Genomic DNA, 23,798 nt, shown 5'->3' on the forward strand with positions numbered 1-23,798 from the left:
TTTATGTACACAGCATGATCAACCTGAACTTTAAATGGAAACTCCCTTCGCCTGGCAGGAGTACAGAGAGATGGTCTGAGCAGCCAGGGATTGGGTTAGGGAAAACAAAGGCCTGACAAGATTAAATCCGACCAAGGTCATCAAGTGCAACAAGAAAAGCTTCTACAGATACATCAGTGATGAAAAGAAGACTAGGTGAAATGTGAGGCCTCTCCAGAAGAAAATAGACCTGGTTACCCAAGATATGGAAAAGGCTGAGGTACTCAACAACCTTTTTTGCCTCAATCTTCACCAGCAAGTGGTCCAGCCACACTGACTGAGTCACAGAAGGCAAAGGCATGGACTGGGAGAATGAAGAACCATCTGCTGTAGGACAAGATGAGGTTCAAGAGCATCTACGGAGTCTGAAGAAGCACAAGTCCATGGAGCCTGATGAGATGCATCTGTGGGTCCTGAGGGAACTGGCAGATGAAGTGACTAAATCACTGTCCATTATTTTAGAGAAGTTGTGACAGTGTTGTGAAATTCCCACTGACTGGAAAAGTCATTCACACACTATAAAATATACATTTTGTAAAATGGGAAATAAGGGAGAACCAGGGAACTACACATTGGTCAGTCTCACCTTGGTGCTTGGCAAGATCATGGAGCAGATCCTTCTGGAAACTGTGCTAAGTCACATGGAAAATAAGGAAGTGCCAGGATTTCATTAAGGGCAGATCTGGGAAGAAGGACTTGGGGCTGTTGGTCAACAAGAAGTTCAACATGACACAGCAACTCATGTGCACTCACAGCCCAGAAAACCAACCTCATCCTGGGCTGTTTCCAGAGCCCCGTGGGCAGCAGGGGAGGGAGGGGATTGTGCCCCTCTGCTCCGCTCTGCTGAGACCCACCTGGAGCACTGCATCCAGCTCTGGGGTCCCAGCACAGGAGGGACATACAGAGAGTCCTGACAAGTGCACAAAGGTGATCAGAGGGCTCGAGCACCTCTCCTGTGAACATCATCTGAGATGGGGCTGTTCAGCCTGGAGAAGAGGAGTCCCTGGGGAGACTCCATAGCACCTTCCAGTACTTGTAAGTAGCCTGCAAGAAATCTGGAAAGGGACTTTTCACAAGTCTTCACAGCCTGGTCTGGTGGAAGGTGTCCTTGCCCATGGCAGTGGGGCTGGAACGAGATGATCTTTAAGGTACCTTCCAAGCAAACCATTCTGAGATTCTATTCTGTGTCCAGAATGGACAAAAGAAAAGTAGAAAATATATTTTAAAGATTAAATAAAATATTTGACATGGGCATCTCTATTGAACATAGTGGCAGAAAAAGGGAAACCATTATGAAACAAAAAGAGAAAAATAACGGAAGGTCATCCTGGGTTTTGTGGGTGTCAATGCACATCCCTGTCACCAGCTATCAAGCAGTTCTCACAGGCTGGCTTTAGGAGCTCATCTATGAGTGCTTTGTATATCCTCATTGTGCCTATTAGTTTTTTAATTCAGTTCTTAATATTTTGGAAAAGCAATTTAGAAAAGCCTCTCTGTCTATTCAATGCAATCACAGTCAGCATAAAGTCCTGATGCATTGAAATAAATCTGCCTGTGATATTCCCCCCCAGCACAGACAGGGTAGTAAATCCTTATCTGGTTCCAGAGAACTGCTGTGAAGGCCTGCTGTTAGAGTCCTTACAAGTTCTGATGTCCTCTTATTTTGAGAAATGTAAAGGGCAATAACACCAGAAGTCTGCATCTCCTACCCAGCCACTGGGGAGGTGGGTGAAAAGGGCGTTCCCAGTCTGCAGTTTCTAGAAAAATCAGGTATCTGTGTGTCTAATTAGAGGAGGGAACTGCTGACCTCCAGCAACAGACCTTGGCCTTTGTCAGTTCCTTTGTCCTTTTCCTACAGCCCCTGAAGCTGCGAATCTTGTTATGACTGCCCAGAGGGTGATCAATAATGTATTGGCCTTACATTGATTCAGTTCAGCCTCACCACAGAGAGCAGCAGCATCGACAGAGAAGGAGGCTGCTTTGGGAGCAGAATAACTGTTTTCAGCCCATCACCCTCAGCAGGGAAATACACATATTTTTTGAGTTATAAAAACCTAGACCCTGCTGCTAGCGGGTATTTGAAAGCTGTGTATCCTGATACTTGGGAGGAAAACCAGAAAGAAACCAGATGACACATCACAGCTTAAAATTAAGAGTGCTTGACTTGGGAAAATCATACCATTTCTGCATCACCTTTTTTTCCAGACAGACAGGCACATGCAACCCATAAACAGTGTGCTGGGAAACTCCCAAATTCTTAAGGCAATAGGCAAGTTAGCCTCAAGCAATATCAGATTAATCCATCCCAAATAAAATAGAAATGAATGGCACAAATCTTGACAGCATTTTCAAAGGGAATTGTAGCTGCCAGCCATCTAATTATGTTTACATGTTTCCCTGCCCAAAATGCAAGTCATGGTGCACTGGTGAACAGGAAACTTACACATTCCACAGGGTCCAGACAGCACAAAAACAACCGTGAAAAGTTCACACGACAGGTCAGCTCGTCCTGCATTGCTTCAGCCAGGCATTTGTGAACTGGGAAACCCATGTGAGTGCAGCCCTAGCAGGACTGCAGGCAGGCCAGAAAGGGTGCCTGCACGCTGCTTAGGGCTGTGTGGGTGTGCAAGTGAGCTGCTCCTTAAAACCATTATCTGTCTAACATGAATGTGCTCACTATTAAGTAGGAATATTGTAGTTAGACAATCCCTGTTCAAGCTGATTTTCAGTTGTCATATCTCTTTTATTAGGCACCCAGTACAATTCTCGGCTCCTCCCATTTCCTTGACACAATAGTACTATAAAATGATAGAAGTCAGTCTAAATTCCTGGTATGATGAATATAAATTCTTTCCAGTAAAAAAAAAACCAAAAACCCAGACTTGTTTTACAGGCATCACCACAAGTCCATTTAGCTTTCAGGTTTGGTTATTCTGAGTAAATTCATCAAATAGGGGTTTTAAATTAGAGAGAAGCCAGAATTAGAAATCTGGATCCTCACCAACACTCTGACCTTGGACATGTTTCAATTATTGTTGAAGCATTTCAGCTGGGCCACTGTCTATTAAAAAAAAGACCAGATCTAAATGCTTAATCTGGATATGCTGAAAATGCAAAGCGATTCAGTTTCAGATTAAGCTACAGAGCTAAATTTTGCAAAGACCTGATACCAATTTGTCATTATGAAATGATGTCTTTGGGTGACTCCTTTTTAGGGTGTTGGATATGAGAGAAAATTAAGGTCTGGATTTTTTTGATGTGAGTGCTTGAAATATTTTGAACATTCGATTATTTTAGAAAGGCTTACACCTGAAGTCACTTATCCCATTTAAATACTTCTTCCTCCATAGCACTGTTTAATGGCAGCCAAGACCTACTCAAAGGTATTTGTTTCACAGATAACTAATGGATTTAATAACAGAAGAAGAGTGATTTTGTGTATATTAATTCATCTGCCACACTTCAAAGTATTTGGAAAAGTAATTCAATGTGTACAATTCCATGCTTCTGCTTTACCACTGTGCCAGCAGTACAATCCTTATAATTCACTCAGAGATATCCACTGAGGTTTCACACTTCAATATGTACTAAGTAAATCCTGTAAATAAGCATGTAGCTTTCCCTGCATTTTGGCACTACAAGTAGATACATCCTGAGCCTCCAGACTGTAATCCAGAGGGCACCCTGAGAAAAACAAGCCATCTATCATTTTGTGCAAAGTGTTCCTTTAGCCTGCAAGAGCATCTAGCAAGCAGGCTAAGGTGAAGGTAGCATTCCTCTGCAGATCTTGCTGGTCTAATGGTATCATGACAATGCAAAATGTTCCTTTAGCCTGCAAGAGCATCTGGCAAGCAGGCTAAGGTGAAGGTAGCATTCCTCTGCAGATCTTGCTGGTCTAATGGTATCATGACAATGAAGCATGGGCAAAGACAAATTTTTTCTGATTTGTGCCTTCTGAATTGTAACTCTGATGACACGGAAATTATGCTGGTCTAAATGGCAGCAAAGCTCAAGCCCACAGTAAGGTCCATCCTAAACCAGTTTCAACACATTTAATATTGATTATGCCATCCATTACATTTCAAATGAAACGTCTTGTCCATACAAGTCTGTTAAAATCTTTCAGCAGAGCAGTCTCTACTTGCATCCAGCTGTCCTTAAAATAGCACTACACCAAGGCTTTTGCTGAAACACACTTGCTGTTTACTGGCCTCTCTCTGCTAAAGGCTGCGCTTTTTATATGAACCCAAAACACACGTTTTTCATTTCCTTAGAATAGTAAGAAATCTTTTTACAGAAACTGCTGCCTAAGCAAATTACAACTCTATAATATTTCCATTAAGAGATCTTACTTTTCCCAATGTCGAGTGCTTTTGGTGGTGTGTAACGAAGTCCAGAAACATGGAGTGAAAATTGTTCTTGTGACCACAGAACCGTTTTAGATTTTTCTGGTGAGGCCCATGTCCAGGTCATTTAAACTTAGGTTTGTTTTGTGCTTCCTTTTTCCTTCTGTAAATTATAGGGATTTAAAAGAAGGACAGATTTCTTTATAAAGATTGTTGTCTAAATGAGAACAGAATAACTTTCACAGGACTTATGTTACCTTTTGCCTTACTGGGGAGAAATGGGCTCATCTGGATGGTAGCTGCATCAGCAGGACACAGATATATCAGCCTGGGGATCCTTGGTGGACAGTAGAAGTCGAAGGCATCAGTGGCTTCTGAGGACCTGGTGGGGTAAGAGATAGTGCAAGCAAACAGAGATATAAAGCCTTATTTGCTGAATTGATTCATGCCCCTTTTGCTCCACACAAAGCTGCTTCTCTTGGGAATAAAATAACTCAGTTAGATCCAACCTAGTGGAGCAAAGTGTCTGAAGTTGAAAGCCATCTACACTTAAGCCTGTATTACAGACTCAAATATGTGCCCTGAGAGCTGATTTACATATGCATGCAGGAGGCTGTTGGCTTTTTTATATGTGCATTGAAGATCTATGCCAAACTGAACCTCACATTTACTTGCCAGGTTTTTAGCAACTTCAGGTGTAGTTTCACATTACATCACACTGTATTACGTAACCATGTAATCACAAAACACCTTTTGCAGGTGCTGCAGTTGTGTGCCTGTGTCCTAGCAACTTTGCAGACTGCCTGGTCGTGTGCCCACAGGCTGATAAGAACCAGTTCCTGATGTGTAAGGCCTCTGACAGAGTATGTCTGTGTACACAATGTCTTGCTTTTCTTTAACTTCTTTTCCATGTTGTCTACTTCCCATTTCATTCAGCTTGAAGGAGTCAAGGGAAGGTCCTTGTATTTTATGATGCTAAACAGATGTCACAGTGCAAACACCCAAGATGGGAAGGGTACACAGTGCTTTATTTACATTAGTTATCGGAAACAAAAAAAAAAAAGCTACCAAGTCTGAGAGTCCCATAAGGACTCCCTCCAGATGCAAAGGAACGTAAGGATAAAGACAGAGGAAGAGTTTAGTCAGGAGGAAACAGAATCTGGCTTTGCATTACAAGGCTGGAAACAAGGTTACAATAAGTAAACAAAATAGAAAATGTCCTTTACTGCTTTGCTGGCCGGTCCCTTCTCTGAAACTCCTCTGGCCTGCTCTCTACTGCAGATGCTGGGATACACGTGCTGGCATCCCCAGCCTCAGCAACCAGGTGACCCAGACCCCTTCTGTCTCCTCAGTTACAGCCCTCTAGCTACACTGGCACTTTCATGTCCATGAGAAAACAACACAATTTAATCAAACTGTGATATTCAAGTCCTGAGTCTTGATTCCCATCTTGCCTGTCCCTCCATTAGAAAGGCCCCTGTCTTGAATTTTTCTTGAACTCCTCCTTCTCGGCTCCACTGTGTTCATACCATGCTATGTATTTTCTGCAAAACACTTATATTTTGTTTAGTGGTTTTGGTTTGCTGCTGGAGATCTCACACCCATAAGGCAGGTCAGGCCACTGGGAACCTCTGCCCCAGCTTGCTGTGAGCTGCAGGACTTCCCTACGTCACAGGTGAAGAGGTCACTGCTAAGAACTCGGGTTCAGGCTGGTTGACTTCATAACCCACTTAGCACCGGGTCTGGAAGGGAAAAACAGGAAGCGATTGCATCAGAAGATGTGTGAGTAGGCTGGGGGAAGGCATCCCTGCGCTGAGGTCTGGATGGGATAATAAATAAGAGTGTAATGACAGACTGGGAAATTCAGGTTGTCAGACCTTGATTCAATTTGACATCAGTTGTGACAGGAAGGAGAAAGTCTGATCGAGCTGATTAGACTGGGAGGGATTCATCCCAAAGGACTGCAAAAGGTTAGGGCTGATGCTAGTGGGGACAGGCAGGGTGGCTTTGAGCTGACACGGTGGCAAGGCAGGGATTCATCCCAGGGGCACTCAGAGACTGTTTCAGTTGTCAGGAGCTGATGAATTGGGATGTGGTTCAGAGGTGGTGCTGAGCCAGGGGAAGCAAGTAGTTGAGCTGTGTCTCAGTCTGACTCTGCACACACGGCCTCTGAATCCATTCCTTTAACCTTCTCGCTTGCCAGGAGTCAGTAGGCAGCTGGTCAGGCAGACTTCCTATACCTTTTGGTCTCCTGACTTGGTGTGATTGCCTCTTTATCCAGACCACAAATCAGAAGGAAAGATGGCATATGGAGGAGAAAAGAGAATGTGGAAATACTGTATGTGCAGGGAACAGGAACTTTTACTTGAGCATCCACAAAGATTTTAAAACAGTGTCTTCTTTACCAGTGCATCCACTCAAGTGAGTTAGACACAACTGCTCAATGTATTCAGCTGTGGCCTCCAGCAATGGTTCTTGAAAATGCCTGAATCATGGTGTGACAGCAAAAAACCTTTCATTTAGTAGGCTGGATAAAAGTAGCAGTGATGCACAAATCAATCACTTCTGCCTCAGAAACGGGATCTGTAACTTCATTTTAGATTTGTCTCTTCCAGAACTGTTTGACATGCCATCAATCTGGCTTCTGTTCATTCTCTTCACTCAGCAGCCTAACTCTCCTCAAAATGGTGTTTTACCTCAGTTTCACTGCTCCATCCTCTCCTGGTGCTTCTTAGACCTCCCTGATTTTCCACTCCTATTCTGTTCCTGTCTTTGTCCACCCCACCATGTTCAGCTGATCTTCACATTATTGCACCTTTCTCCCACTTATTCACAGATTAACCCCTCCATTTCAGAGCCAAACTCTGTAGATGTTTTACCCAACAGCTACACCTGCCTAACCAGTTTGTACCCACGCTCTGGTTACCTCACCCTCACGCCTCCCTGTTACTCATGTTTATGGTGCCACATGTGATATTACGTGCTGGAGAGGGTCATTACTGTGAGGAGAAGCAGGAAAAGGCAGTGCCCATTTGCAATTTGCTTCAGAGCTCCTCCGGCTGCTGCGTGGGAATACCATGGGGGTGGCGATGGGAGAGGAGCGAGTGCTCGGAACACTTGGAAACCACAGGCTTAACTTGGCTTCATTCAGACAAGCCTCTTGCTCCGGGCATCTGCCTGTGTGGTGCATGGTGAGCAGAACAGCCTCGCCCTGCCTGCGCCCGAGGCTGCCTGGGAGCCGTGTGACTGGGTTTGTGTGGCCCAGAGTCCAAACTAATGAGCTTCCATTAAAGACAGGTTATACTGAACCAGCCTCAAACCTGCCTCGCCTGCGCTTCCTCTGTTCTTCTCACCACTGACAGAGAGAGAACCGAATTCATCTCTCTCTGGCTTTCTTCCTCGCACAGCACACAGCACCACAGGGGCTCCAAATCAACTGTGTCCAGCACATTTTTCCCGTGATTTTGTGCACATTCCTCAGATGTCAGGCTCATGGTCTTAATGCAGTTTGTGCATGCTGATGTCTAGAGTGGTACTACCTAGCAGATCCTGTCAGCTGCATTGCTTCTTCTTCTATGGAAAATCTTTAGCATGCCATAAGGATGAAAATAATGCTATAATGTGGGAACAGAGTTGGAAATGTCTGAGATGTACCCAACAAATGAAAATTCAATACTGAAGGAGATCCTTCCAGGTGAACTTTTAGCCTCATCTAAGGAATTTAATAGAAAATTCTATCCATATTATAAAACGTTATAGACTGCTTCAAATATTTTGTCTGAAGGCATTAACCTTCTGTGAAATTCACTTGGCCCTTTCCATAATGTTTCTCAGCTGCATGCACTTGATATTCTCATTCTAATGGACAGCATTTTCTAGACTACACTTTTGGCCAATGGTCTAAGGGCAAAATTAAATAGAAGTCTTAAAAATATCAACTGATTCACATATTGGTGAGAAAAGATTCAGAGCTGAAGACTAAAAGGTTGCTTTGCTCCAAGGTCTGAAATTCTTTGGCATGCCAACAAAGTTGCCAGCTGGCTGTAAAAGAACAAAAATGAGCAGAGCATCTGCAAGATATTTACAGTAAGGTTAGAGGGAGGAGGGGAGCAGCCCTCAGAGTTTATCAGTGGTATGCAGAGGTCAAAACGTTTATCAAACCAATTTGATGTGAAAAACCCTAACGAGAAAGTAGTTCTGAACACTCTGAGCGAGTCCCAGGATGATGAGTTGCATCTTCCTAAGTGCACTTTGGTTCCCCCGGGAACCAGATGGAGGGGAAGAGAAGGGATCAGTGGGAGAAAGGGGGAGGAGGCTGAAGGAAGCCGAGTCCTGTGTGTGAGGGTGTATGACAATGATGTGGCCTGCGCACAGCCAAGGCCTTGACTTGGGCTGTCTGGGATGCCTTACCTGTCATCCCCATTCTGCCTGCCCTGAATGGATTTCATTATCCCTGTCTGGAATGTAGAAGACATTTCTTCCAGACAGTGATACACATATATAAACAAAATGAAAATGCAGAGGAAGCAGATGCTGGTCCCGCTCTGTCTCAGATGGCCCCTGGTAACTCCTGTCCCACATGGGAGTCTGGGGAAGGAGAGGAAAATCCCCTCAGCCATCTTCATTTTCCTGGATTATTCCCTGCTGGAAAAGCCCAGGCTCCTTTCCTCCACCTTCTCCCATTGTCCTTCACCACCCAGCAGCTCCCAGTGCTGCTGTTTTACAACATGCCCCAGTGACTGTGGTGCTCTGTCCCTCAGACCCTGTCCAGCCCAACAGGCTGGTTGGGCTTTCCCAGAGTGCGATACTGGTAATTTCTGGCTTCTCTCTTCAGCCTGGAGCTGCTGGAGCCACAGGGGATTTCCAGGAATGGGTTAGTTTCCCAGCTTTTGCTGTCATTACTGGAGAACAAGGGGCTTTCCAACGCACAGACTCTTATTTCTGACACTGACTTAGAAGGAGGGCCACAGGGGGTGGGTGTTTTAGCCTGACTCTACCCCAAGAGGTGAAATGTGAGGTTTAGATCCCCTTAGATGGTTTAGATGAATTCAGGTCTTCAGATTTGAAGGGTATGAAAGTAAGTACGAAGCAAGTTTTGTCTTCCCATTTTTCTCTTTCCAGCTCTCCCCATCAATGAAAGCATGCAGCTCCTGATGGCCACTTCTTCCCCAGTAAGGCATAGTTAGTGTTCTCCTGGAGAGGAAATTTCGAATTTCATCACCAGGAGAGTTCAGTCCACCCCTTTCCCTGTTGTCTGTCTGACCACTCTTCATCCAGCATCTCTGTGATAATCAGTTCAGCCAGAGGTGAAGTGCTTGGGCTGGCAGGGCTGCATGGGAAGGATCAGCATGAGAAACAGCGATGTTTTCGCAGTTACTGGGCAACACGAGGAAGTGTGCTTACTGTGGAGCTCCTCGGAGCCCTGTTCAGCCCACCATCAGGGGCGAGCTGAGCTGTGAGGCAGCAGCACTCTGCAGCAGCTATCTCCCACCCGCAACCATTCCTCGGGGATTAGTCACTGACTTCCCAGAAAACGAGATCCAGTCCTGAGGGTCTAAAACTTTGCTCTCTGGTTTGTCCGCGGTGCTGGGGGTGACTCCTCAGAAGCAAATGCAAGCACAGGACTGGTTTAAGCAAGAGCCTTTGGCTTTTTTCCTCCACACCCCGCCTGAGGACATTTCTTAGCCACTGGTGGGGGCTGTTCAGAGGGAGATGAGTGAAAGCACAGTCTAGACATTAGCCGTGAGCAATGGCAACTGGTTTCAGGTATGTGACTACCTGGGAGTAGTGGCACCGCCTTGTTCCTCAGGCTGTGCCTACGCTGCTTGCAGCTGCAGTGTACATTGGAACTGTTTTCTGGCTGCTCTCAGTGAAGCTATTTAATCCTAAGAGACTAAAACCACAGCAGTGCTAGACTGTGTACAATCTGGTATTCTCCTCACCCTGGCCCTCTTTCCCTTTACAAGCTGCCCTACCTTGAGCTCTGACCTGGTCCCCTGCCTTCAGCTGTTTGAAAACCTATTTATAAAAACCTGTAGTAAAGTGCTTGAGTTAAGCTGGTCGAAATTAGTACCTGACCTCCTGTAAAAATTACATGAGCTTATTCACAGCATCCCGCTGGTAATTTCAGTGTTGTAAAACTAAAACCAAGTAGAAGTTGTGGGTGGATGTTTTAATTAAAAATCTACCAGCTGCTCACTGAGTGCCAAGCCTGGGTAAGTGACTGATGGAGAAGAGAAAAACAAGATCCTTTGCTGCTCCTCAAGCACCCCACACTAAGTTTTCTTGGCATTTACAAGTCACTCTACTGCCCACCTCATCCCCTGAGATAATCTGTTTTGAGACAGGAGTGATTATGGAAAGTTTTGGAGAAAATACGACTTGTCTGTGCAAAGCATTGTGAAGCCTTGAGGACTGGTATGCAGGATGTTTGCAGCCCCTTTTCTCCACTTCTGGTGGACGATTTGATGGGGGATTTAGTCTAAGAAGACAGTGACAAATGACCAGTCTGTGGAGAAGGGATTAGGAAGAAGGGGAAAGGAGAGAAAAGAGAAGATAATACCAAAGGAATGTTGTTTTTGGAAGAACATTTTAAAAAGGAAGCAGATCATGTAACAGCCATGGGCAATACCACTTGCATCTTTCATAAAAGCAGGGGAAACCAGCACTATGATTCACCTCATAGCATGATACCACCAGTCTTTGGACAAAGAGGCTGTGAGGGTCAGGGCCAGCTGTGCATTTGTGTCTCTTGGGCAGCCACAAGCCTTCTGCTCCCCCTGTGATATGATTTACCTAGGAAATGACAACATATCCCTGTGACTATCACTCCACAGCACAGCTTACTACATAGGACGGCTTTTTTCCTGTATCTCTCTTGAAAGCAGGACATAAACCCACTTTGAGGCTCCATACTATGCAGGCAGCCCTGCTCTGCTCCAGCTCTTCACAGGGAAGAGGAGTGAGGGCTGCCAGCCCACGGAGCAGAGTGGCCAGGCATGACTCCAGCTCTGAGGGAGCGGCCACGCAATGAGGCAATGCAGAAAACAGCTGTGTCAGGCCATAATGCCACAGCAGGGTGCACAAAGCTGGTATCAGCATCACTTTGATATTACTGTACTTCATTGCATTTGGAATCACAATTACTGCCCCATTATACGTTCTTCCTGCAGCTGGGACTCCTTCCCATGCTCATAACCTATTTAAGTGCCCCTGTTTCAATTTGAGAGAAACCAAACCACCTCCAAAAGCACTGAGCCCTTCAGCGCCTTCATCCCATGTCTATTTTCAAACCTATCATCGTACTGCCATGAACTTTGCATGTCCTTTGAAAGGAGTGTCAGCTCCCATCTGCAGCAGGCACAGAGGAGCCATGCAAACCTTTCCGCTTCCTCCAAGGTCAGTGCCTCTGCTCCGTAACATGGTTCCTTGGGGCACAGTGATGATTCAAAATACAAATTCCATCTGGAAGGGATCTGAGAGCTCATTGTCTGGCAGAAGTCATTTCCTTTAGGTAAAATGCTTTTTTTTTTTTTTTTTACACTTGGCATGTTTGACTGTTTGCAAAAAAAACTCTGCATGGAAGTGTTAGCACAGAGAGTTTTTCTGCTGCTGTGCCTCTGGACTCCCAGTAGGAGACATTCAAGGAGACTGTTCAGATGGAGACATCTCAGAAGAAAGCACAGTCTTCTCTGAGCAGCTCAATGGGGTCTGACTCTGCCAGGCTTCTCCGTGCCTCCATGCAGAAAAGCAAAGTCTGTGCCACTTGTCCTTATGGTGTGAGAAAAACACTGCCAAATGTAAATAGGAAGGCACACCCAGAAATGCTGGAAAGGGAGTTCCAAGAGGTATTAACTCACTCATTTCATTATTCTGCTGTTTCTTTGACAAATCCTATGTTTCTGTTCCATGAGGTTTTTCAGAGACCTATTTTCTTGGCAAGCCACATAGTCCAGGGACAGGAAGGTACATACAGAACAACCTGGTGTGGACAAGCCCATCTCCCTCAGATGTGGGCTCCTGGGGGACATTGCGTCCCAGTGCAGCTGCAAGTGAAGCAGGAGCTGTAAGACCACTGCCAAACCATCAAGCAGCCTGCGGCAGCCTCACCGCACTGGTCTCCCCCCACACCACAAAGGGTGGCCTGAATCTCTCCCAGATGTCCACATACCACAGCCTGCTTTTCCTTCCAGGCAACCACAGAAAGATTTATTTGTCTAAAGAAAGGGGAAGCAAGGATTTTAACTCCTCACGACTGCAACTGTCCAGTGGATTGCTCCCTTATGTAGTTATCTACTAGGTCTTCTGAGCCTACAAGTCAGGTAGCCCTGGGATCCTGGGATGCTTTTATTTAACTCTTCCTTAACTTGGGAGTGATGGAGACCTCCCTCATCACAGGAGGTGACGTAAACATACTATAAATTGCTACAAGTGTAGCAGAAGTGGTCGGGCCCAGGCAGCTGTTCGAAATTTTGGCTAAATGGTCACCCCAGTTTCAATACAGCTGTGGTGAAGTATATTTGCTTTGGTTTGTGTTCTAGACACTGCCAAGCAGCAACTCACCCTTGTTTCTTGAGGTCTTAGTCTATACTCACATAGTGTCCCTTGCAGCATGAGTCACAGGCCTGTTGTTTATGCTGGGGTGTTTCAATTTCCACCACAAGTTCCAAAGACACTGCCACTGTCCACAGACCTTATTCTTCTCCAACTCTGCCCCCTTGGCAGATGTCATGTGGAAAATGCAGTCAAAGCCAATACTGACACTGCAAGAAATGTGCTTGGCAGTGCAAAGGCATCACTCTGCTCTCTGCTAGAAGCTCTGCTCTCCCTCTCCATCCCACTGCCCCAGTTTTTTCTGGGCTCTGATATTTCACCCTCATAATCAACCTGCTCAATACTTTATCCAGCAAAACTGACTTCACTTGTTTTTAGCAGCTTTGCCCTAACCAATGCCACAGGCCATTATTTATTATTCTGTAAAACATGCTGAAACTTTGAGAAGCTTTGAGAAGAGTAGGCTATATTCCTACTCTTTTGTGGCAAACCTTATGCCTCTTCTCTGTCAGGAGGAAAGAGGTTTCTTAACATGTAGACAGAGGAGAAGAGACTGCAGATTTTACACAAAATGCCTGCAGAAAAAGGCCTGGGTTTCGGCATCTTGTCGTTTTCTAGCACTTCAGCTGGTTCCTTGTTCAGTGTCTGCAGAAAGTATCCCATGGTGTGTTTGTTTAACTGCAAGAGCAAGTGGTGCTGGGGGACCACAAATGCATTTTACTAATAATAAACACTTCCCATTCTGTTAAGTCACTATGGAGCACACATAACTTAGACTGGATTTTCTTCGTGTCCTGCTGCCTAGAGCCCTATTTATCCTCCTCTGGAATTTCTGCTATTGTGCTGAGAGCTGAGACCTCTGTTTGGGCTACATTTCTCTAAATACACAAGAACACTGATACCATTTTATCAGAAGTGAAAGATGGAAAAACTTCCCTCTCTCAGAAAAATTATTGGGCCAGGAAACCTACAGACCTCTGTGATTACAGAGTGGGATGCCACACATTTAATTTTAGCCATCTAAAAGTCATGGCATCTCACCTAAGATATTTGTCTGGTCTCTCTATAATCAGTGAAAGGAGATAAGCCTGTCTGGTCATGACTCATTCCATCTATTTTAGGGTGAGGTGAATCAGCCCTTTGCAGCTGCCTTGCTCTATCTGTTGACTACAGAAGGAATAAAAAGAAGTCCCTTAGACCAGAGATACTTAATCTGAAGTAGCTAGAGTTACAGCTGGAATCACCCACTCTTGGTAATACTGAGAAGCACAGTCAAGGAACCCTTTCTTCTGCCTGGATGTTGTCGTGTGTGGGGAAAGGATTGAATGATACCAAAAATAAAATTACGCATCTTCATCTCACGTTTCTATGAGGGACCCTACTGTTCCTTTTAGCCTGTTATATTTTCATCTCTGTACCTTCCTTGGATGCTAGGGAAGCTTTTCAGCAGTTAAATAAGTTGTCTGACTGCAGCAGTTCCAGTTGTCCCAGCCCACGTCCTGCATGCTCCCAGAGCAGCGGAGAGATCTCCACAAGTCACACCGGGGACAGGTGGAAGACCTAAAGGCCATTTCCTCAGGAACTTGCAGTTCTGGATTGCTGGCTGACTGCAGAGGCAGGAAGAGCATAATGTATAATATAATGTATAGAGTATCTATAAATGCAAGTAAGCATCCCAGTGCCTTTCCTATGACTTTGACCTAGGGCTGCCTCCGCTCTGTATTCTCTTTTGAGCATGATAGTTCACTTTGATCTCTCTCTCCACAGCTGCACACCAGTATATGCACAAGTTAAATGCTAGCCCAAGTGAGATGTGAATCTGGCCCAGCTCCTCACTCTGTTTCTGCTGCTGCCTTGCTCAGTAAGAACAGCCACAGGGTGAGACACCTTCCCTGGCCCAGGTGGCCCAGCTTTTGCTCTGGCTGGCTGGCTGCAGCCCCAGACAAGAAGGCCTGTGAAGGGGCATTGGATATATGCTGGGGGATCAGCAGATTCTCCATGGGCATGTGCCCTGGGCTGGCCCTGTGGGAATGCCATGTGAAGCTGAAGTGGGGTGCACCAAAAGGAAAAAATTCAAGAAAAACAGTTTGGAGGGAGGGAAAGGCAAATGGTTGTTTTTTTAACACCATGTAACATCAGTTCATAATTGTTGTCTTTATGTCTTAGTAGGTGCTTGTGTGGTCTTACTACTCTTGTGCTTCTGTCACTGTCTAAAATTCTTTAAGCAGTGTGTAAATTACAATTAAAAAGTATCCATGCTAGTTCGTCCCAGGGGCTGATGTTGTTACTCAGAAGGACCTGGTTCCAGGCCAAGGTCTTTTCCTCAGGATGCCAATGCGCTACGTGGCAAGAGCTTCTGTTTCAGAATTTTCCATCCGGGCTTTTGAATGCTAGGCAATTGCCAAGCCGCCTGCCAGGCTGGTTAAGAGTTTGCTCAGGGTAGCAGACCAGAGCCTGTTAGCTAACATTTTCCTACAGTTACATAAGGAGGGTGTAGAATACCACTTAGGGAGGAAAATATAAGCTTGTCTCTAAAAAGCAAAGTGAATTTTCCCCATCTCCCCTGGTGTATCTGACCAGCTCACTGTCACTCGATAGCTGTTTCCATCATCTGTGCTAGTGCTGGTGCAGAAACCTCCTGTAAGAGCACATTCCCTGGCCAAGAATATTTGCTTGTTGAGTACTTCTTTATCAGTCCTGGCTGATTTGTGGTCTCTTGGTTTGCAGCTTCTTCTTTGGCTTCCTTTTCAGTATGTCCAAGCTGGCAGCATCTTCTGCACTGGTTCTGCACTGTGTTCGGTTCCTCCTCAGGACCTTCCCCAGGCTGCAGCTGCACAGTCCCATCTCGGCCAGGCGATGCAAATCCAGCCACTTGTTCTAACATTGCCTTTTAAAGAGCAATGATGTGAACTCTGGGATACCTGGGCAAATTCCAGTTGGAAAATCTTACTTAGAAGAACTTCCTTTAGTAGTGATTGTAGGAAATGTTGTTCTTCCCTCTCTGTCTAACCAAAACTGGGTGCGATCTCTCTGTTGTCATCCCATCCTTGGCTGAATTTCAATAGGAGGGTGTGAACAGGGTAGAAAGGGCATCACGACAGATTTATTTTTAAAAACTGTCCTTAAATAATTAATATGAGGATCAATCTAGGGGAAAACTGTTATTAGCAATGCGCATGTAGGTGTTAAGTGTCAAGTCCCAAAATCTGCTTTCATGAGTCACCTTAGAGTATCCCAGTGCCTTGATACAAAGAAAAATCTATCTGCAAAAGAGTTGTCATGGAAACATAAAAATAGCTCTGGAAGGGATGTTGAAGGGCCAGCTAGTCTCTTCCCCTCCTACAAGATAAGATCAAATATAATTTAACCATTTCCGACAGATGTTCTCTAACCTATTCTTAGAAACCCCCTCAGCTTCCCAAGGCAACCTGCTCCATTAGTTCAATTTTTTCTGAAAAGGTTTCTAGACAGCTAATCATTCTTCTTGGGATCCTTATTCCTTTTGGGTCTACAATATTTCTGAAGAACATTTGACTCAAACAGACTCAGGTTCAGCAGGTGAAGCTTTAGTAGTGGCAATTTGAGGCAAATTATTACTTTCTGCATCTTATTTATTACACATCAATGTGGGTGCTTATATTTTTGCATCAGTGTGGCACTGCTGGCACAGGGCAGAACCATGACTGCCAGAGCTCCCAGAGAACATGCTCCTTCTCCAACAGAGAGTGAATGAAGTGTGAATACATTGCTTAGCTCTAATAGCATATTACCAAGGGGTTCTTCCCTTCCCACAGCTCTGGAAACCTTTCATAGTGGACTAATTTGGTGGTAGGAGTGACGGTGAAATTTAGGTTTGGACTGAAATGTTTTTAGCCAGGACAAACACCACATCCTTACATATGGGTTCAGAGTTCCCTGCCTAAAGCCGCAGATGTGTGTGGAGCAACAGGTCTGCAGTGGCTGTTCCCATGCACTCAGAGGTGACACCTTCCCTCTGGGAAATCAGTGTTTGCGTCCTGTGTTTGCCTGTGAGCAGGGCTATTGGCAAGGTTCACGTGCGAGATTATTGATTAGGTTGTGCTGGGAAAGTTGAACCACCCAGAGTCCAGAGACTGTTTTTTTTCCTCTTGGAATGTGTCTGCTGGGGGTGGTGTGTCTTCGGTCTTAACCAGTTTTTTTCATCTTGGTATTATTTGAAACAAAGTTATTTGATAAAATTAGTTGGATTGGTTTGTTTAAACTGTTTTACCACTGAAAAAATATGTGTTTTCACTGCATGTGCTTTTTAGGGGCGAAAAATGGTGTTTTTTAAAAGTTCTCTTTACTTCATATCACTGAAATGATCTCATTTGGACATTGCATTCAACATTTCAGGGAAATGGTGCAATCTTGTTTCTTTGTACCTCTAAACTTTTCTGTACTCAGGCTTCTCAGGTGATCTGCATCTCCTGTAATATGATTCCTGCAATATAACTGTCTCTCTTTATCATGATGGATGATGGTGATATTTACAGTTTGATAAGCTTCTATTTAGGACACAACTGAATTCCAAGTTCTGTTTTTTAAGGGGAGTATTTCAAGGTTCAGCCTCTTTGACAGTGAAAAGCTATCTTTTTTCTCCAGGGAAAATTAAATTATAATGTTCTACTGAAAATTATGTTCATGCCCTGAGCACCTCTGGATCTGACTGTGGACTTGAGAGGTATCCAGTTGCAGCAGGGCAGGTGGGATACCCTGCTGTGATGACACCTGTCCTTTATCGAGGAAACCCTCTTAAACATGTTGCTTGAAAATATCTCCTGGCACCCACATCTCCTCACCCAGGAGGCACAGTCCCTTCACAGCAGCACCACCCTGCTCCCCTTCCCCTCTGCAGCTGCATTCTCCCTGCAGGTGCCTGCTGGGCTCACAGTAGTGCTGTCATTAATTGGCAGTACTGCCCATCAAGTTCAAAGGGCTGCAGCGATTTAATGTGGCAGAGGGGCAAGAGGAAAGCTTGCTGCCAGCTTTTGTTAGCCACAAGTGAAACATTAAAGCTCCTTGGCTATTGCATAGCAGTGCTGGCCATGAAAGGAATGAAACTCTGCAAGGTCATACTGTTTTAGTTCTTGGACAGGCATTTGACGTCTGGTGAGGGGTGGATGAGTACTGATAAGGTGGAAACCTAGATATTGTTTAAGGAAAAATGTGCCTGGCCAGGGCAGCTTCCAGTGACCCCATTCTCACCATGCCAAAGGGTACAAGGGTACAAGAGTGCCATCACAAGCAGTCCCTAGGGAATTTGCTGCTCACCTTAGGGCAGGAGAGGACTGCATGCAGGGGGACTGTGCATCCAGGACACATCTGCCTGTACCAGCTACAAAGGCCAGAGAATAGGCTCTCCTCCCTCTGCTGTTTGATCATGGCTTTGTGTCTCACACTCTCAAGGACACCAGCAAGGCCAGCAGGTAAGGTGAACCAGGGACAGTTTTTGCTAGGCTGAGAATGTGGGTGGTAACTGAACATGAGTTTTTCTGTGCCTTTTGCTCCCAGGACACCACCATTTCCTCCCTGAAGAAAATGAGGATCCAATGAAAGTGTGGGACTCAAAAGATGCAGCAGCCAGCCTCTGAGCTACGATGGGCCACACAGCCACTGCTGGTGTCTGAGGGACACATGCCATATCCTCCCCTGCAGCATCTCATCAGATCTGCTCCAGAAAAGGACTGGCTCATCTATGACCAGAGACTGTTGTGTGGGCAGATGGATGTGTGTCCATCATATCCAGGCTGAGTCACAGGACTGAACATCAAATCAGCAACAACAGGCAATTGCAGGAAGACACTCACGTCTGTGACCACATGGTTGCACATCTGGGGGACTGAGGAGCACAGTACAAATGGGTCCTGTGGAAATACAGTGGAAGAGCTGGACAGGTGATCTCTGAGTGGCCAAAGGAGGTTACTCTTGCTGCTTATGTCAGCATCTGCTTCCCTGTGTCTCCCCTGAGGCTCTGTCCTGGCCTGTCTTAGCACAAGTTCTCCTGTGCAGGCACTTTTCCATGATACTCTGTCTAGTTTCTGCTGTGGAAAAATACAGCAGAGAAAATGGTTTCCCCTTTTCAAAACAAATGACAATAGTGAGGATAAATGTGATTTCTCTTCCATTCATAGTAAGGACTAACTTTTGCATAATAAAGTTATGGATATCCAAATGAAACGGGGACAATATAGTATGCTCTAGATCAGAGGCAAGATTTCTTAACTAAGCAATATGACTCAATTCTTTGAATACCTATGTCTCTACACAATATAAAAGAAAAATTGTTATCACCTTCCTTCCTGCAGCTGGTACAGCCAAGTCTTTTGAGACTGTCTGCCTGAAGTTGTGTCCCCAAGCACGCTGTTCAGCCATCTGGATAAGCTGTCTGATTTTCAGACATTCTGAGCCTTTTACAATTCCCATGTGATTCTGCAAACAGAAAATCTTGGCCTCTGAGCTATGCTGTTAAATTAAGCAGCACCAGGTCTGGCTGTGATTATTAGAGCTAGAGAAACCTCCATTTGTGTTCCATTGCATGCCAGGTGGAGCTGGCTGGTCTCCCGAGCAGACCTATGTTAGGTTGCCTTTTCAAGCAAATTTGCACAGCTGTAGTCAAAACAACCCCCAAAAAAGTGGCCCCACATGTACAAATACTGTGATAGGACTCTTGTAATTCCAGTATCAATGCAAAGCGGCTCTGAAACTGGTGTAGGTACAAGCAGTGGAAGTGGTGAAACAAGCAGTGGTGGAAAAGTCTGCTAGGATATGGAAATCTGAGGAATTTGACATGCTCTGAGAAGTGGAACTGAATTTGCTTATGTTTCAACTCATGAGATGGAAGAAGAAGTCCTGTTTCAACACATGTTTCTAGTTTGTACACTGAATTGCTTTCACTTTGATGTTCTTGAATATTCAAACATTTTTCAATTCTGTGTTACAATACAAAATACAAACGCTCCCATTTTGTCAAAATGAAATCATCATAGGCTTGAGACAAGGTTTTTCTTCACAAAATAAATTCAGAAGGTTTGTTCCAGCTTCAATGGAATCAGAAAAATCTTTATGTCTTTCATGGAACAGAATTTTCTTCCTCCAGACACATGTCAGCAGCTGCTGCAGCTGGTGTGTCTGCCTGGATCAAAGGGATCAGGAAGGGGTGGTGAGACGGTGTAGCATTCATCCAGCATGTGATAGCAAGCGCGAGGGTTAGTGCCTGGAATCATGATGTCATCATATAAATTATAGAAAATCATCAGAGTCAAGGGAGACCTTTGTGTCTGTTTCCTGGTTTGGAGAATATTTATTTTGCAAACTGGCTGTGAAAATATTTAAGAACAGGTTGCAGACAGTAAAACCTTTACGTTTCAATGGGAGCTTTGAATTAATCAGGAATAAAGGGTTTAAAAGTTAGACTGATATTCCTGCAGATCAGCTCTACTTGCATATAGACATTTGAATATTTGAATCACTAGATGTGATACTTGGCAACCATGATGGCTTTTAGAATGACACTGTTCTTCTTGCACTCTGTTTTTTTCAAGGAACATTATGCTGTCAAGGTTAATTCAAAGTAGTGCAGGATTTGCTACCTCCCAGGTTGCTTAGCTCAAACATGGCCAGTGAGTTCATGTGACTTTGAACTCATGCTGCTCTCCTCCCTCAGCTTTAGCTCTTTAATGGTGTCATTTTATTGATTCATTTCCTGCAAGTGCAGAGATAAGCTCTCCTTTTCCTTGTAGCTCAAATCCTTGGCGAGCACAACATAGTCTGTATGATTCAGCTGTCTGAATACCAGAGCCCCCTGAATTTGGAAATGAAGCATTCCATGCCCACCAAGTTCCAGATAATCAATGGGAAAAGCGGTTAAGAAATTACAAGTTGCAGTCCTGTGGCTTGAAAGAGAACCGAAATCGGTCCTGGACCTTAGCATGCCATGTACTTTTATTTTACTGGTTACATTTTATGCCAGTTCGGGAGTGCTTGAGACATTTAGCCATGCCTGCAGCTGGGGAGCCAACTTCCAAACATAGGGAGGGGATAGAGAGAAGGGCAGGCGGTCAGGTCAGCTCTCCCATTCTTGCCGTAAGCCCATGAGGTGAGTCATAGCCCTCACCCCCTGAAGTCATTAAAGCCTAGCGTGTCTCTGCTGCTCCGGCTCTCACTGCCAATGTGGGTGTCAGCTGCCAGCCCTGCAAACTGCGTGTTCTTCCTGCAGCGGGTGTAGGGAGCCACCGGGGGAACCACGGGCACTGATGTTCGGGAAGCAAGAGAAAAAGCTTTGCTTCAGGACACTCATCTCGATTGGGTTTGTGTAGGTACCTGCCCAATGCTTTGCAAAATGTCTTTCGTTAGAAAAATAACATTTTAAAACAAAATGCAGTAATTTTTGACAGCAAAACTCTAGGGGTAATACTGGGAGTGGGTTCTCTGGAAGGTGAAGGGAATGTTATCACTGCCTATCTCGTGCGACGGTGTGGCTGATCTAGGCAAGTACAAGTCCCTTGAAGTGGTATGATTGTAGAACAAGAGGCACAGACACAACCTGGAGCATTAGAATGAACGAGAAACTGTTTCATCACGCGGATAAACAAATACTGAAGAAGGCATCAGAGATGCAGGGAATGTCCACACCCTGAGATTTTCAATATTCAGACAAAAAAAGCGTCTGAGCAACCTGATCTCACCTACTTGGAACAGGGTGTTGAACTGCACCAACTCCATTTGGGTGTCTATCCCAAAATTATTCTTTTTAATGATTCTGTGAGTGTGACCAGCCGACACGTGGCTTGAGAAACCACATGTGTTCCTCAAGAAAAAAAAAATTAAAAAAAGAAATTCCTAACAAGAAAAGTACCAGCAGTCCTTCCCTCCTTGCTTGCCCCTCTGCTCCTAGATGTGTGTTGCCTTCTTCACTGTGTTTATTCTGGTGCTCATTGAGCCTTCCATGGGGCTGCCCTGGCTCCCAGCCCCAGAGTGCTGTCAGGAGGTGGTGCAGGCTCGGGGCAAGTCGGGTCTGTCAGACCGAGGATGGTCACAGTGTTTGAAGCAGCTGGGATGTGGCAGAGAAGCACCCTTTTCCGTGTTTTCACGGCGCTTTCCAAGGGAGCTGCGCAGGGAGCTGCTCCATCCCAGACCTGTCACTACCATCCAGCGGCCTCTGCTGGAAGCGCCGTGTGCTGCGTCCTTCCCTGCCTTCGGCGGGTGGCAGGTCCTGTCCACCTGTGTGTGTCCCTGCTGTGATCTGTCCTGCCGGCCTTTGCAGACGGAGGGGCAGCTGCCAGGCCACTGCCCAGCGGAGCCCAGGGGCACTTGTGCCAGGGCGGGTGACCAAGGTGTCTTTTCCTCGTGTTACCAAAGACACTGTGTTTATCCCCTGCCACATGAGGCTGCTGAGATAAAGCAGGTTTGGGTTTTTTTCCTTCAAAGAGAGTAATCCAGGGCCTTTTCTGAGCATGGTGTGTGGTTTAACCCCAGCCACCAGCTTGGCCCACACAGCCTCCCCCGACCGGTGGGACGGGGGAGAGAGCTGTAAAAGTGAGAAAACTCCTGGGCAGAGGTAAAGACAGTTCAACAGGCAAAGCAAAAGCAGTGCACAGAAGCAAAGCAGAACAAGGAATTCATCCCCCACTCCCCTTGGGCAGGCAGGTGTTTGGCCATCCCCGGGAGAGCCGGGTGCCATCACACAAAATGGCAACTTGGGAAGACAAACACAGCCACTCCCAATATCCCCCCTGCTTCCTTATTCTCCCTCTGCTTTATATATTGAGCATCGTGCCATGTGGTGTGGAATGTCCTGTTGGTCATCTGGGTCAGCTGTCCCGGCTGTGTCCCTTCCCAATTCCTTGTGCACCCCCAGCTCCCTCTCTGGTAGGGTGGTGGGGAGAAACAGGAAAGGCCTTGACTGTGTGTGAGCACTGCTCAGCAATAACAAAACCATTTCTGTGTTATCAGCACAGTTTCCAACACAGCTCCAACCCACAGCATCATACCTGCTACTGTGAAGAAAATTAACCCTATCCCAGCCAAAGCCAGCACACAGGACCAATGGATACGTCGAGGAGACTGGTTACACCCTCACAGGGCATAAGACAACTTTGTGAGCTCCTGCTTTCCCACTTTGCAAGCTGCTGGTGTGGATGGTTTTCTCCAGACACACAGAGACACATCTGGCAGCAGCAGGCTGGTGTGAGCTCTAACAGGGCCTCTGCTAGACTGGGCTGCCAGAGAGGCTGCACCTTTTCCACAGGACTGGTGCTCAGAGTAATGAATAATTCAGACCCTGAACCAGAGCTCTGTCCTGCAGACAGGGATGGGAACCACGGGTCATCAGGGAGGGACTAGGGCTTCTCAGGCGCTGAAGGAGGCAAAAGCCTGTCTGAACATGGACTCAGGGGCTGCCTCCCTGCTCCCAGGCATCACTAGAGGGAGACGGAGCACTGTCTCGTGGCAGTGCCCCGAGGAAGCTCCTTAAGCACCATTTTCCATACCTTGTCTTTCTGTTTGAGATTATTAGCGGGAAATACGACATGGCGGAGTCTGCTGGAGCACACCGGGATCACTGGGCATCTGGCACCTTCTGCTGGGACCCTGCTGGGCTGCCCTTGCCTTGCACCGAGCCTCCACCAGCACAAGCACGCCCAGTCTGTAAAGGAGTGACTCTCTTAGGGTCTGTAACAAACGCGTCAGAGTACATGAGGAAGACTCGGCTGTGAAGGGCTTGCGAGGCTGAAGAGAAAAGCAGAAAGGGGTGCCACCAAGTAGAAGTGACAATGGGGGGGGGGGGGGGGGGGAACACAAAGAGCTGAGCATGGCTGAATTGAAGGAAAAAAACAGGGTTTG

General features: G+C 45.9%; 1 long non-coding RNA gene across 1 annotated transcript; it reads right to left on the minus strand.

Moving 5' to 3' along the window:
• LOC116438573 lies at window positions 1-23,592 on the minus strand. The gene is made up of 3 exons (XR_004237819.1): window positions 23,447-23,592; window positions 4,643-4,767; window positions 1-4,548 (listed from the first exon to the last, which is right to left on the minus strand). It is a non-coding gene; the product is annotated as an uncharacterized LOC116438573 (long non-coding RNA).
• Between the last annotated feature and the right edge of the window lie 206 nt (window positions 23,593-23,798).

The sequence above is a fragment of the Corvus moneduloides genome, chromosome Z, assembly GCF_009650955.1.
Source record: "Corvus moneduloides isolate bCorMon1 chromosome Z, bCorMon1.pri, whole genome shotgun sequence".
NCBI lineage: Eukaryota > Metazoa > Chordata > Aves > Passeriformes > Corvidae > Corvus > Corvus moneduloides.